This window comes from Myxocyprinus asiaticus, chromosome 8 (assembly GCF_019703515.2).
Source record: "Myxocyprinus asiaticus isolate MX2 ecotype Aquarium Trade chromosome 8, UBuf_Myxa_2, whole genome shotgun sequence".
Lineage (NCBI taxonomy): Eukaryota > Metazoa > Chordata > Actinopteri > Cypriniformes > Catostomidae > Myxocyprinus > Myxocyprinus asiaticus.
The window spans coordinates 24,940,029-24,952,855 of NC_059351.1; positions in this window are offsets into that span (position 1 = coordinate 24,940,029).

Below are 12,827 nucleotides of genomic sequence, written 5' to 3' on the forward strand. Positions count from 1 at the left end.
CATCCACCTCCCCCACAGTGAATGATGAACCACATATCAGTAGGGCAAGGTCGATAAATTGAGTCAGACTCCGGCCGTCTGGCATCAAAGAGGAGATTGGTCATTCAGCCCAAAGCAAAAACAGTCCTTGAGGGCAATCTCATTAAAATCAACCTTGCTGGTCAGAGCACAAAAGTCCTCAACATATTCCTAAATGGAAAGGCCTTCTTGACGTAGACGAAGTAACTGAACTGCTGGGTTCATCTTGGTGGGTCGAGTACTCTGTAATGATGCTAGCAATGACAGGCAGATGATGATGATGAAGTGTAGAACCCAAGTGCAGTTTATTACTTGAAGCGTGAAAACCAAAAACGTGACTACAAAATATAAACATGGACTTGACTTGACTTCCAAACAATGTTACAACACAATACTCGACAATGGACAATGGCAAACATGAGGGCTAAATACTTGGACTTGGGAGAACACATAACAGTGATAACCAATAAACACACAGAACTCTAAACAAGATAACAAGACTGTTAACAAGCTAATGAAACAATGAACCAATGGGGACAAGAACATGGGAAACACATGACAAGATCACATGACAATGAAACAGGAACAAACATGGCATGGAACTATTTTAACAAAATAAAAGACATGAACAAAGACACATGAAACCATGACAATGATTGATGACAGGGCCTACCCCACCCATGGCCCTGATGAAAATGGGGCCATATGATGATTCGGAGGCCTTCCTTGACCTGTTCGAGAGGACAGCCAAGGTATGGAGGTGCCTCCCGATCAGTGGGCAGCCCGCCTGTTGCCCTTACTCTCCAGGGAGATGCAGCTAGTGGCACAGCAACTTCCCGCTGCCAGCCTCCTTAATTACAATCACCTGAAAAAGGCCATCCAGCAACGGGTCAGTCGTAGCCCGGAGCAGTGTCGGCAGCTCTTCAGGTCCCTGGGCTTCGGGAAGCATGGCCACCCGTTTGCTTTTGCGCAGCAGCTCCGTGACGCCTGCCGAAAATGGTTGCTGACGGAGGGAACACGCGGCACCATGGAAGTTGTCAATCTGGTGGTGCTGGAGCAGTTCATCTCCCAACTTCCTTGAGGCATGTCCGAGTGGGTCCAGTGCCACCACCCGGTGTCGCTGGAGGAGGCCGTCCAGCTGGCAGAGGACAACATGGCGTTGTTTCCAGGAGGCAGCGAAGCAGTGTTTTCTTCTCTCTCTCTCCTCTCTCTTCTCTCTCTCCACCCCCTGTGTCTCATGTGTCCCCCCCTCCCGTCCCCCTCAGTCCTGCCCAGTTCCGGCTCCTCGGAAGTGGGAAGGAGACCCGCCGCCCAAACCACATCCCCGGACCAGGGCACCCTTCCCCTTGTCTGTCTCTCCTACTCCCCTGTCTCCCTCTGCTATCCCCCCCAGGTTGGCGAGACCGCCCCCACGAGTGCGGAAGGAAGACCTGGGCCGGTCTGCTGGAGCTGTGGGGAAGCCGGACACAGTCAGGATCGGTGTCCAGTGATCGAGTTGGGGACACTGGTCCGGATCCTCAACACTCCACAGGCCATCCCCAATCAGGCAGGGGCTTATCAGATACCAAAGAGTAAAAGGGGATACACATCAAGCTTTGGTGGATACGGGTTGTTCTCAAACCTCGATCCACCAACGCTTGGTGCAAGGCGGGGCATTGGATAGGAATAAGCGGGTGAGGTGTGTGCATGGTGACCTTCACAAGTATCCAGTGGTTACCATTGTAGGTGCTACTGGTTGTTTAAATCAGTTTTACTATCAGAAATAATCAATAATTAATTGTTATTAATTATGGAACAATCAAATAGCAATTAAATAATTAAATAGTAATTAAACAGAATTTAACTCATTAAACTCTATTCTCGGGGCACCACTCTTTGAAAAGAGAAAAATGATAGCAAGTTACTGATTGAATCTCATAAAACAAAATCTACCCTGTAGGTTTAGTATCTTAATTGTAATCAAAATAATCAAACAGGGGAAAAACTAGTTAAATTATTGGTATACAAATCTAATAGTAATCTAGTTACAGTTAGTTTCTAAAACAATAAAATAATAGTACTCTGAGGTAACTTGGGAGTTCTTCACGTGGCAGAGGTTGGCTTCACCACAATATTCAAACAAAAACAAACAGGAGTACTTATTATAATATAACAAGATTTATTATAATCAAGCAGTAGTGAACACAGCCAATACTATCCAAATATAATCCAAAAATAAAATCAAGGATATCCTAAGCTAACAGTGGAGCTATATGCTAGTGTGTGTGTGTGTGTGTGTGTGTGTGTGTGTCCAGATGTGGTAACAAAGGAATCAAAATGGAGGATCAGTTCAAAATGGAAGGTTAAATCCAAAATGGAGCTGATACCACGTGAGGGTGGAAATGAGCGGACACACAAAGGAACTGACGAAACAGGCGAGAGAATTTGGTTCACCAGCCAGTGAATACAGCCAATACTATCCGAATATAATCCAAAAATAAATCAAGGAAATCCTAAACTAACAGTGGAGCTATATGCTAGTGTGTGTGTGTGTGTGTGTGTGTGTGTGTGTGTCCAGGTGTGGTAACAAAGGAATCAAAATGGAGGATCAGGTTCAAAATGGAGGGTTAAATCCAAAATGGAGCTGATACCACGTGCGGGTGGAAATGAGCAGACACACAAAGGAACTGACGAAACAGGCGGGAGAATTTGGTTCACCAGCCTGAGTCCAACACAAACCGCGGCGCCGCTCACTCAATGAATATCAGTGAGAGAGAGAGAATGAGAGCAAGAGAGAGGAAAAATGCATGCAGTTTAGTTAAGGGTAACCGCTTGTAACAGCGGGACTGAATTACTAGTTCAAATCACTCAACAAAACAAACATAACCCCAAAAGAAACTAAAACAAATCTCCCAACTCGAAGCAGTGAGCAGAGTTTAACATACAAATATACTCAAAACATCAGCATTTAGAATAAAAAAATATGATTTAGTTTCACAAGAAAAATCAGTTTCTAAACTAAATCTGCCCAGATATCAAGCCTTACTTGGGAAATCCTGTGTGATTTCAGTAGGGTTGTCTGTTGGAATTCCTGTTGCATTAAGCGGTCAGGAGAAATGGTCTGGATGGTTCCTTGTCTTACGCTCGTCAGCGAAAAGACGCGTCTCTGCTTTATTCTTCGGATCCAGCGATGGAGAAGAATGCAGAAAGTAGTCAACGTTGAATGAAAAAGAGGGAGAAGGGAAACTGGTCGCTTTTCCGTTTTTCAAAATAAATTCACTGTTGCTTTACAGTGAAACTGAACCGGTTGATATAAGTATACCATAAGACGAACAAAGCTAAGTTAATCTTACCCTACCGTGGCCAAATGGTGAGGTTAGAAAAATGTGTTCTCTTTGTTCTCAGTCCAAACGGAGGATGTCCCTTAACAGCCAGGCAGAGCTTAGCACAGAGCCCGAACTTCATCTGTCAGCTTGTTTTGTTGACAAGATGACGTCATCGGTCATAGGCCGCTCGACCAATGGCGTTTGAGACTGGGTCCATGGGCGGGACTTCGAATCCAGTTGTGAATTTGTGAAGAATCCTGGGAAACTGAGTTCAATGTCTCTCCTTTGATCATAGAACAAAGGGCCATGCGGTTTCTGCTGCCATTTTAAGTGGGCCAAGGCCCTACACCATTGAGATACGATTCAGGGGAAAAAGGCATAGTGTCGAGGCTGTGGTTAATTCCCGCCTCACCCATACACCCATGCAAAATATTGTGACGTGTGATGCTATGGCGGGGGAAGTGGTGCCAGGTCCTGATGATGCAGATGGGGGAATTCCCATACTCAGGGGTTTCCCTGAGGGGGATTTCCCTCTGGAGCAGTCATGTGATTAGTCCCTCAAGCACACCTTCGGCCAGGTGAAAGTAATTGAAGTTCAACAGCACCAGCCTGATGTTGCGCTCACATACTCCTACTTTTCTATTAGTAAACAGCAGTTGTATCGAGAAAGATGCAGGACACTCAGACCAAAGAGAATACAATGCAGCTATTAGTACCAAAGAGCCACCGGGAAACACTCTTCCAGGTGGCTCACTATAACCCAATGGCTGGTCATTTAGGTCATGAAAAAACTTTGAACCATATAATGGCCCGTTTTTTTGGCCGGGCCTTCAAGGCGACGTACGCAAATGGTGTGTGGCGTGCCGTGAATTCCAGTTGGTGAATCCACCGGCCACCCCAAAATTGCCATTGCGCCCTCTGCCGTTGATTTGCATGGACCTTATCAGGCCATTAGAGTGGACTGCATGAGGCCATCGCTTTGTATAAGTCCTGGTGGACTACGCAATGCGATATCCGGAAGCAGTGTCTCTACGCAACATCACAGTACGTAGTGTTGCGGAGGCACCCTTCAGAATTATCTTCCGAGTGGGAATCCTCACTGACCAAGGCACAACATGTCATGTACGCTAAGCAAACTGTACGAATTATTAGGCATTAAATCGATTCACACCAGCGTTTATCACCCGCAAACCGATGGGTTGGTCGAACGATTTAATAAGACTTTGAAAAACATGATTCTTAAGTTCATACACGAAGACGCTAAAAATTGGGATAAGTGGCTCGAACCCCTGTTGTTTACAGTACGAGAGGTCCCGCAAGCCTCCACAGGGTTTTCCCCATTTGAGCTACTGTATGGGCGTCGGCCGCGTGGCATGCTTGACATCATACGGGAAGCTTGGGAAGAAGGACCTTCAAATAGCAAAAACCAAATTCAATAAGTTCTTGACCTTAGAGAAAAACTCCACACTTTGGGGCAGGTAACACAGGAGAATTTGCTTCAAGTGCTAGAACGTCAATGCCGACTGTACGACAGGGGCACTCGACTACGGGAATTCGCACAGGGAGATAAAGTGCTTGTATTGCTGCCCACCTCAAGCTCCAAATTACTCGCCAAGTGGCAAGGACCCTTTGAGGTCACACGACAAGTCGGAGATCTCGATTATGAGGTTAGTCGTACAGATAGGGGAGGGGCACATCAAGTCTACCACATCAACCTCCTCAAACCATGGAGGGAGGTGGTGCCTGTAGCCTTGGCAATGGTAGTTCCGGACCGGGTGGAGCTCAGGCTGGAGGTATCTCCCAAACCAGATTCATTCACCCCGTCCCTTGCGGAGGTCACCTCTCACTGTCGCAGCTTACAGACATTGTCCGGTTGCAAGCGGAATTCGCGGATGTGTTTTCACCCCTTCCTGGTCGCACGAACCTCAGAGCACCATATCGAGACCACCCCAGGGATGGTGGTTCGTTGCCGCCCCTATCGTCTTCCTGAACACAAAAAAGATTGTTCAGGGAGAGTTTCAAAGCGACTGGGCCAGCCCGGTAGTTCTGGTACTGAAGAGTGACGGCTCAGTCTGGTTCTGTGTTGACTACCGGAAAGTGAACGCAGTGTCCAAATTTGACACTTATCCAATGCTGCAAATTGACGAGTTACTCTATCGGTTGGGCGCGACTCAATTTTACCGGACACTGGACTTAACAAAGGGTTATTGGCAGATCCCTTTAACTCCAATATCCTGAGAAAAAAATGGCTTTTTCCACACCGTTCGGATTACAACAATTTGTGACGCTTCCGTTCGGTTTGTTCAGAGCCCTGGCCACGTTTTAGTGCCTTATGGACATGATCATCGGACCGCACATGGCATATGCCACTGCATATCTGGATGATATTATAATTTATAGTAATGACTGGTGGCAGCATATGCAACGTCTGAGGGCTGTCCTGAGAGTGCTGTGACAGGCAGGACTCACGGCCAACCCAAAGAAGTGCGCAATTGGGCGGGTGGAAGTTAAGTATCTGGGGTTCCACTTGGGTCACAGACAGGTGCGTCCACAGGTTAATAAAACCGCAGCTTGCCCGACACCCAAGACTAAAAAGGAGGTAAGGCAGTTTTTGGTGCTGGCTGGCTACTACCGGAGGTTTGTGCCTAGTTATTCTGACATCATCAGCCTGCTGATTGACCTTACTAAAAAGGGGGCTCCCGATCCGGTCCAGTGGACAGAGTTGTGCCGACAGGCTTTCCTTAAGGTAAAGTCCGCACTTTGTGGGGGGCCGCTGTTACATGCACCTGACTTCTCTCTCCCCTTTATTCTGCAGACGGATGCATCTGACAGGGGGCTGGGGACAGTGCTCTCGCAGGAGGTGGGAGGGCAGAAATGGCTGGTACTGTTTATTAGTCGCAAGCTCTCCTTCAGGGAGACAAAGTACAATACCATCAAGAAGGAGTGTCTTGCGATTAAGTGGGCCGTTCTTACCCTACGCTACTACCTGCTGGGGTGCGCCTTCACCCTCTGTTTCAATCACGCTCTTCGGCAGTGGCTCCACTGCATGAATGATACTAACACGTGGATCACCCGTTGGTATCTGGCTCTTCAGCCCTTTAAGTTCGAGGTGATCCACAGACTGGGGACGCAGATGGTTGTGGCTGACTTTCTCTCCAGAAATGGGGGAGATTAGGCAGGCCGGATGTTGCCCCGGCCTGAGTCGGCGGTGGGGGTATGTGGCATGGGGGGTGTGGTCATGTGTCTGTCTGCAGGAGAGGGAAAGCGGTAAGGCTCGTCACCTGGGCTGTAATTACTCTAACACCTGTCTCTCATTATAGTGATTGTGGAGGGAGACCTGATAAGGCTCGCCAGAGCGGCAGAGGAGAGAGAGAGAGAGAGTGGCCCTGAGCAACAGATCATTCAGAGAGAAAGTTATTTTGAGTTGACCACCAAGAGCCGTTTTTGCTTTGTGTGTGTGTGTGTGTGTGAAGTTGAATTTGAAGAATAAACACTCAATTGTTCACTGTCTCCTGACTTCTCCATTGCCCACGAACCTATCCTTATCACAGTGATGTAATATTTTAATCTTGGCATGTTCCAAGTCACATTTTATTACACTATACTGCATTGTCTCTAAATAAATTAACTTTGGAGAAGAGCTCACCATCTTGTAATCTTTTGTAGTGCATCCGCTGTGGACAAACACAAGTGCCATTCTGTGCGTCTAAAGTTTTGGTGGTAAATCCGAAGGGACTAATACTTCAATAACACAGTGAAATGTCATCTCTTCCTGAGTTGTTACCTAGTCACAGTGGTAAACAGTTGCCAATAGTAGTCAGGTTGATTACACAACCACAGTTAAGAACCAGGGTAGGGTTGCACCAGCTGTGTGTAAGGTCTCACGTAACTTGGGACATAATGTTCACACTAAGGGCTTAGTAACTACTAGTTAGTTTGTAACTAACTCAGTGCTTAATTTGGATGCACCACCTTTTCTTAAGGCAAGACTTAACTAGTAGGTCATAAGCTCTCCATAAAGTAATGCATAGTCGCATAATATGATGTTTACCTGTATTTATCCAATAAACAGTTTTCAAATTTGTACACAGAAGTGTTAAAAAGCCATGAATTTCAGTTTGATCTTGTCACGCTTGATGTTCAAACCTTGTTTGCTCACGTAACTTTCAACTGTAATAAATTATATCACCATTAAAATACGATATGTAATAAAAGTAGATTTGATAAATAGTATATTTGCCGTCTAAATATTCATTTTAATATCATATATATATATATATATATATATATATATATATATTGAACTTGACACCAGGCGACGCATCCTGAAAACTGCACCGTTTGAACTGTTTCATGCTGAAGAGCTGCTTAAAAGTAAGATTTTTTTCTCTCGTAAGTGTAAATGAGTTTAAATGTCAACATCATACTGTATGTTGAAAGGATTGAAGCCTGTCATGCAAAACATGAGCTTGTTGATGTCATAAAATATCAATCTGCTTTTTTATTCCATCCTTTACTCCTGGTCGGAGACTTCTGTAAATATTTAGTTTATATGTAGGATTATGTCCTACCTAGGTTTAATGGTGCAATGCTCAAATATTTAGTAGTGTTTAAATTGTGACTTAGTTCCCATTTACACCACAACTAGGCTAAGTTGTAACGTAGGTATAGCTGGTGCAACCGGCCTCAGAAGTACAAAATAAAAAAATAAAAAAATAAAAAAGACCTGCAGGGGAAGGGAGGTAAAATCTATGGAGCACTCTAGTGGACAGGGGATGATTTTTTTTTTTTCTGCAGTAGTTTTGTGTGCCCTCACAATAAGTTTTGCATTCCCTTGCAATACATTTACCATGGTTCTAGTATAATAACTTTATTTGAACCATGATATTCATAGTGAAATAATACATTTATAGTTTTGGCAAGTTGTTCAGGACATCTTTGCACATGACAAAATTGTTGCATGACAGATTGTTTCACTTTTAATCGACTATATCACAATTCCAGTGTGTAAGAAGTGTACATACACTACACAAGTTAACTGTGCCTTTAAGCAGCTTGGAAAATTCAAGAAAATTATGTCAAGCCTTTAGACAATTAGCCAATTATCTTCTTATAGGAGGTGTACTGAACTGGTGGTGTACCTGTGGATGTATTTTAAGGCCTACCTTCAAACTCAGTGCCTCTTTGCTTGACATCATTGGGAAATCAAAAGAAATCAGCCAAGACCTCAGAAAAAAAGTTGTGGACCTCCACAAGTCTGGTTCATCCTTGGGAGCAATTTCCAAATGTCTGAAGGTACCACATTCATCTGTTCAAACAATAGTATGTAAGTATAAACACCATGGGACCATGCAGCCATCATACTGCTCAGGAAGGAGACACATTCTGTCTCCTAGAGATGAATGTAGTTAGGTGCGAAAAGTGCAAATCAATCCCAGAACAACAGCAAAGGACCTTGTGAAGATGCTGGTGGAAACAGGTAGACAAGTACCTACTGTATCTTAATCATGGTATTTGAAGTCAAACCATAGTAAGGTATAATTGTTATATTTGTTTTGTTTTCCAGTAAACGTATCTAAACATCTTTAAAACAAGAAGAATTTACCTGATAAGCAAAACTGTGCAAGATATTTTGGCTTATTTACAGAGAATGTGTTTTGTATACTGTATGTGGATTATTTATTTATTTTTTTATTGTAAAACAAGACAAATGAACTCATTAAGAATATGATTCTTTGCAGTGTAGTGAAGATAAAATATAATTATCTCTTGTTGGGCATACTAATCAAGCCTGGTTTGGTACCATACCATTGATTTAAAAAGATGGTTCAAGTCTAAACTCCTCATCATCATGGCTGACAAAAAAAAACTGTTCTTGTTAAATGATTATGGAGAGTGAAATTTATCATCCATTCAGCCCATTACCAATTAAATTGAGAAAAATATCAGCTGAACAATATTTAAGCCACTTTAGATGCCATAGCTATTGAAAAATGAACATATCACAAACCATTTTATACAATTTTGTTCAGTGCAGGCAATTTCAATGTCTATGAATAGTTTGAACTACTTTCAAATTTCATGTTGGGTTATGTTTGAGTACATGTGTGTTTCAGGCTTTTTTAAAGCTCACAGTCATTAAATGAAATCCCCCAAATCACCTCCTTTCTTTTGTTTTGTTTTTTCATATGTTGTTTATTCATCAACATTGTGGGGCAAAATGTACTGTTATTTAAACATCCCCTGTGCAAGATGTCACTTGTTATTCACTTAGGGGCTCTTGGGATATAATGACTCACTAATGCTGCATGCATACTGTGTTTTTCTGCACAATGTGAGGTAAACGGTGAAGGCTTCCTTTTAACATTTGTTACCAGAATTGTTTAACCCATGCATACACCTCATTGCCACCCACCCACCTAAACAAACCCACAAATCAAATCAAATAACTTTTATTGTCACACAACCATATACACCAAGTGCAATAGTGTGTGAAATTCTTGGGTGCAGTTCCGAGCAACATAGTAGTCGTAAACACAGTTTAAAATCTAATATACACATAATTACACACAACACAATATATAAATAATAACATACAATGTACAGTATACAATACAATATAGAATACACATTATACAATAAAAATGTATATATAGTATATATAGAATGTACAGTAGGTTGTATTGTACTGTATTGACATTCAGGCTGTCGGTTGATAGTAAGTTGTTAAGAGAGAATATAATATAATAATAATATAATTTATGACAGTCCGGTGTGAGATATAAGATTAATAAAGTGCAGTGCTGATGTATTTCATTGTGGGAGATCAAGAGTTCAAAAGTCTGATTGCTTGGGGGAAGAAGCTGTCATGAAGTCGGCTGGTGCGGGTCCTGATGCTGTGATACCGCCTGCCTGATGGTAGCAGTGAGAACAGCCCATGGCTCGGGTGGCTGGAGTCTCTGATGATCCTCCGAACTTTTTTCACACACCGCCTGGTATATATGTCCCGGAGGGAGGGAAGCTCACCTCCGATGATGTGTCTGGCAGTACGCACCACCCTTTGCAGTGCTTTGCGGTTGTGGACGGTGCTATTGCTGTACCAGGCGGAGATGCAGCCAGTCAGGATGCTCTCTACAGTGCAGGTGTAGAACTGTGTGAGGATGTGGCGGTTCATTCCAAACTTCCTCAGCCATCTCAGGAAGAAGAGGCGCTGATGAGCCTTCTTCACAACAGCTTCAGTGTGGATGGACCATGTTAGTTCCTCAGTGATGTGGACACCCAGGAACTTGAAGCTGCTGACTCTCTCTCTCATTGATGGTGATGGGACTGTGTTCTCTATCTCTTCTCCTGAAGTCCACCACAAGCTCCTTTGTCTTGCTGACGTTGAGGGAGAGGTTGTGCTCCTGACACCAGTGTGTCAGAGTGTGCACCTCCTCTCTGTAGGCTGTTTCATCATTGTCAGTGATCAGACCTACCACCGTCATATCATCAGCAAACTTAATGATGGCACTGGAGCTGTGTGTTGCCACACAGTCATGTGTGTACAGGGAATACAGGAGTGGGCTGAGAACACAGCCCTGTGGGGCTCCAGTGTTGAGGGTCAGTGATGAGGAGATGTTGCTGCCTATTCTAACCACCTGGCATCTGCTTGACAGGAAGTCCAGGATCCAGCTACACAGTGAGCTGTTTAAGCCCAGAGCCCGGAGTTTCTCATCAAGCTTGGAGGGCACTATGGTGTTGAATGCTGAGCTGTAATCTACAAACAGCATTCTCACATAAGTGTTCTTTTTTTCCAGGTGGGAGAGAGCAGTGTGTATTGTAGATGCAATGGCATCATCAGTGGAGCGGTTGTTGCGGTAAGCAAACTGCAATGGGTCAAGTGAGGGAGGCAGCACAGAGCAGATGTAATCTCTGTAATCTCACAATAACACACATTTATGACCAATTGCTAATTACCTCTACTTGATTTGCTTCAGTCTACCTAAGCTTTTACTTTGTTTTCCCTGCTTAAAAAAATAAATAAATAAATAAATACTTAGACCAGCATGGCCGACTAATCATTCAACAACAGTAGTGAAGTCGACACATTTTGTATTAAATTGAAGTTTATTAGTTTTGTAGTCAATTAATGAAGACAATTATTTAAGACAGTTAGTTATGGGGGCCTGGGTAGCTCAGTGAGTATTGATGCTGACTACCACCCCTGGAGTTGCGAGTTCAAATGCAAGGCATGCTGAGTGACTCCAGCCAGGTCTCCAAAGCAACCAAACTGGCCCGGTTGCTAGGGAGGGTAGAGTCACATGGGGTAACCTCCTTGTGGTCGCAATTAGGGGTTCTCACTCAATGGGGTGCGTGGTAAGTTGTGCCTGGATCGCAGAGAGTAGCATGAGCCTCCACGTGCTGTGAGTCTCCGTGGTGTCATGCACAGCGAGCTACGTGATAAGATGCGCGGATTGATGGTCTCAGAAGCGGAGGCAACTGAGACTTGTCCTCTGCCACCCAGATTGAGGTGAGTAACCCCAACACCACGAGGACCTACTAAGTAGTGGGAATTGGCCATTCCAAATTGGGAAAAAGGGGATAAAATTAAAACTATAATTTTGTTTTAAAAAGACAGGGAACTAGTTGACATAACTAACTATCTGTCACATACTCGACATTGTGTCGATGTAGTGACACTAGGGGTCACCCTTGGGAGCCCGAGACACCTCTGGTCTTTGATAAAAGGCCAATGAAAACTGGCAAGTGGTATTTGCATGCCACTCCCCCGAACATACGGGTATAAAAGGAGCTGGTATGCAACCACTCATTCAGATTTTCTCTTCGGAGCCGAACGGTCATGCTCACTGAGCTGAATTCCCATGACTGTTCATTAACCTCTGCTGGATCTGACGGCGCATTTCAGCGGCTTCTCCCCCCTCTGAACTGGTGCACTGCAGAGAATGCCCCTGGGCGCTTCAGCATAAATAAAAGAGTATATTTCTCTAAAAAAGTATATTTCTCTAAAAGAGTATATATCTCTAAAAGAGCGGCACACACGGAACGTCTTTTTAAAGATGTGTCTTTTTAAAGATGCCTTTCCGTTTGTGTGTTATTCCTGGTTGCGCTCATTATCTCTTGCCTTCTGACGGTCACGATCACTGTCTTTCGTGTCTGGGCACTGCTCATGCAGAGACAGCGTTCATGGATGGGTCATGTACTCATTGCGAGAACATGTCCATGGCAACGATGTGGTCGTGGCTTGCCTTTGTAAGAAAGAAAGCCACCCCAGAGGCTCCCCGCCTCGGTTCTTCTACCCACGGGTATGAGGCCAGCGCGGCTAGCACTGGGGGCAATTTGGGGACCCCAATGGGACCACCTCCACTGGGTATCACCCCACGGACCTCCCATTCCCCAGCACGTTTGTCTGCCCCGATCGGGCTTCCGGATGAGTCCGCCGACTTGTCTCACAGCGAGTTCGACCTCTTATTCGGAGCCCGCGAAGGTGATGAGCTCTCGAGCGCT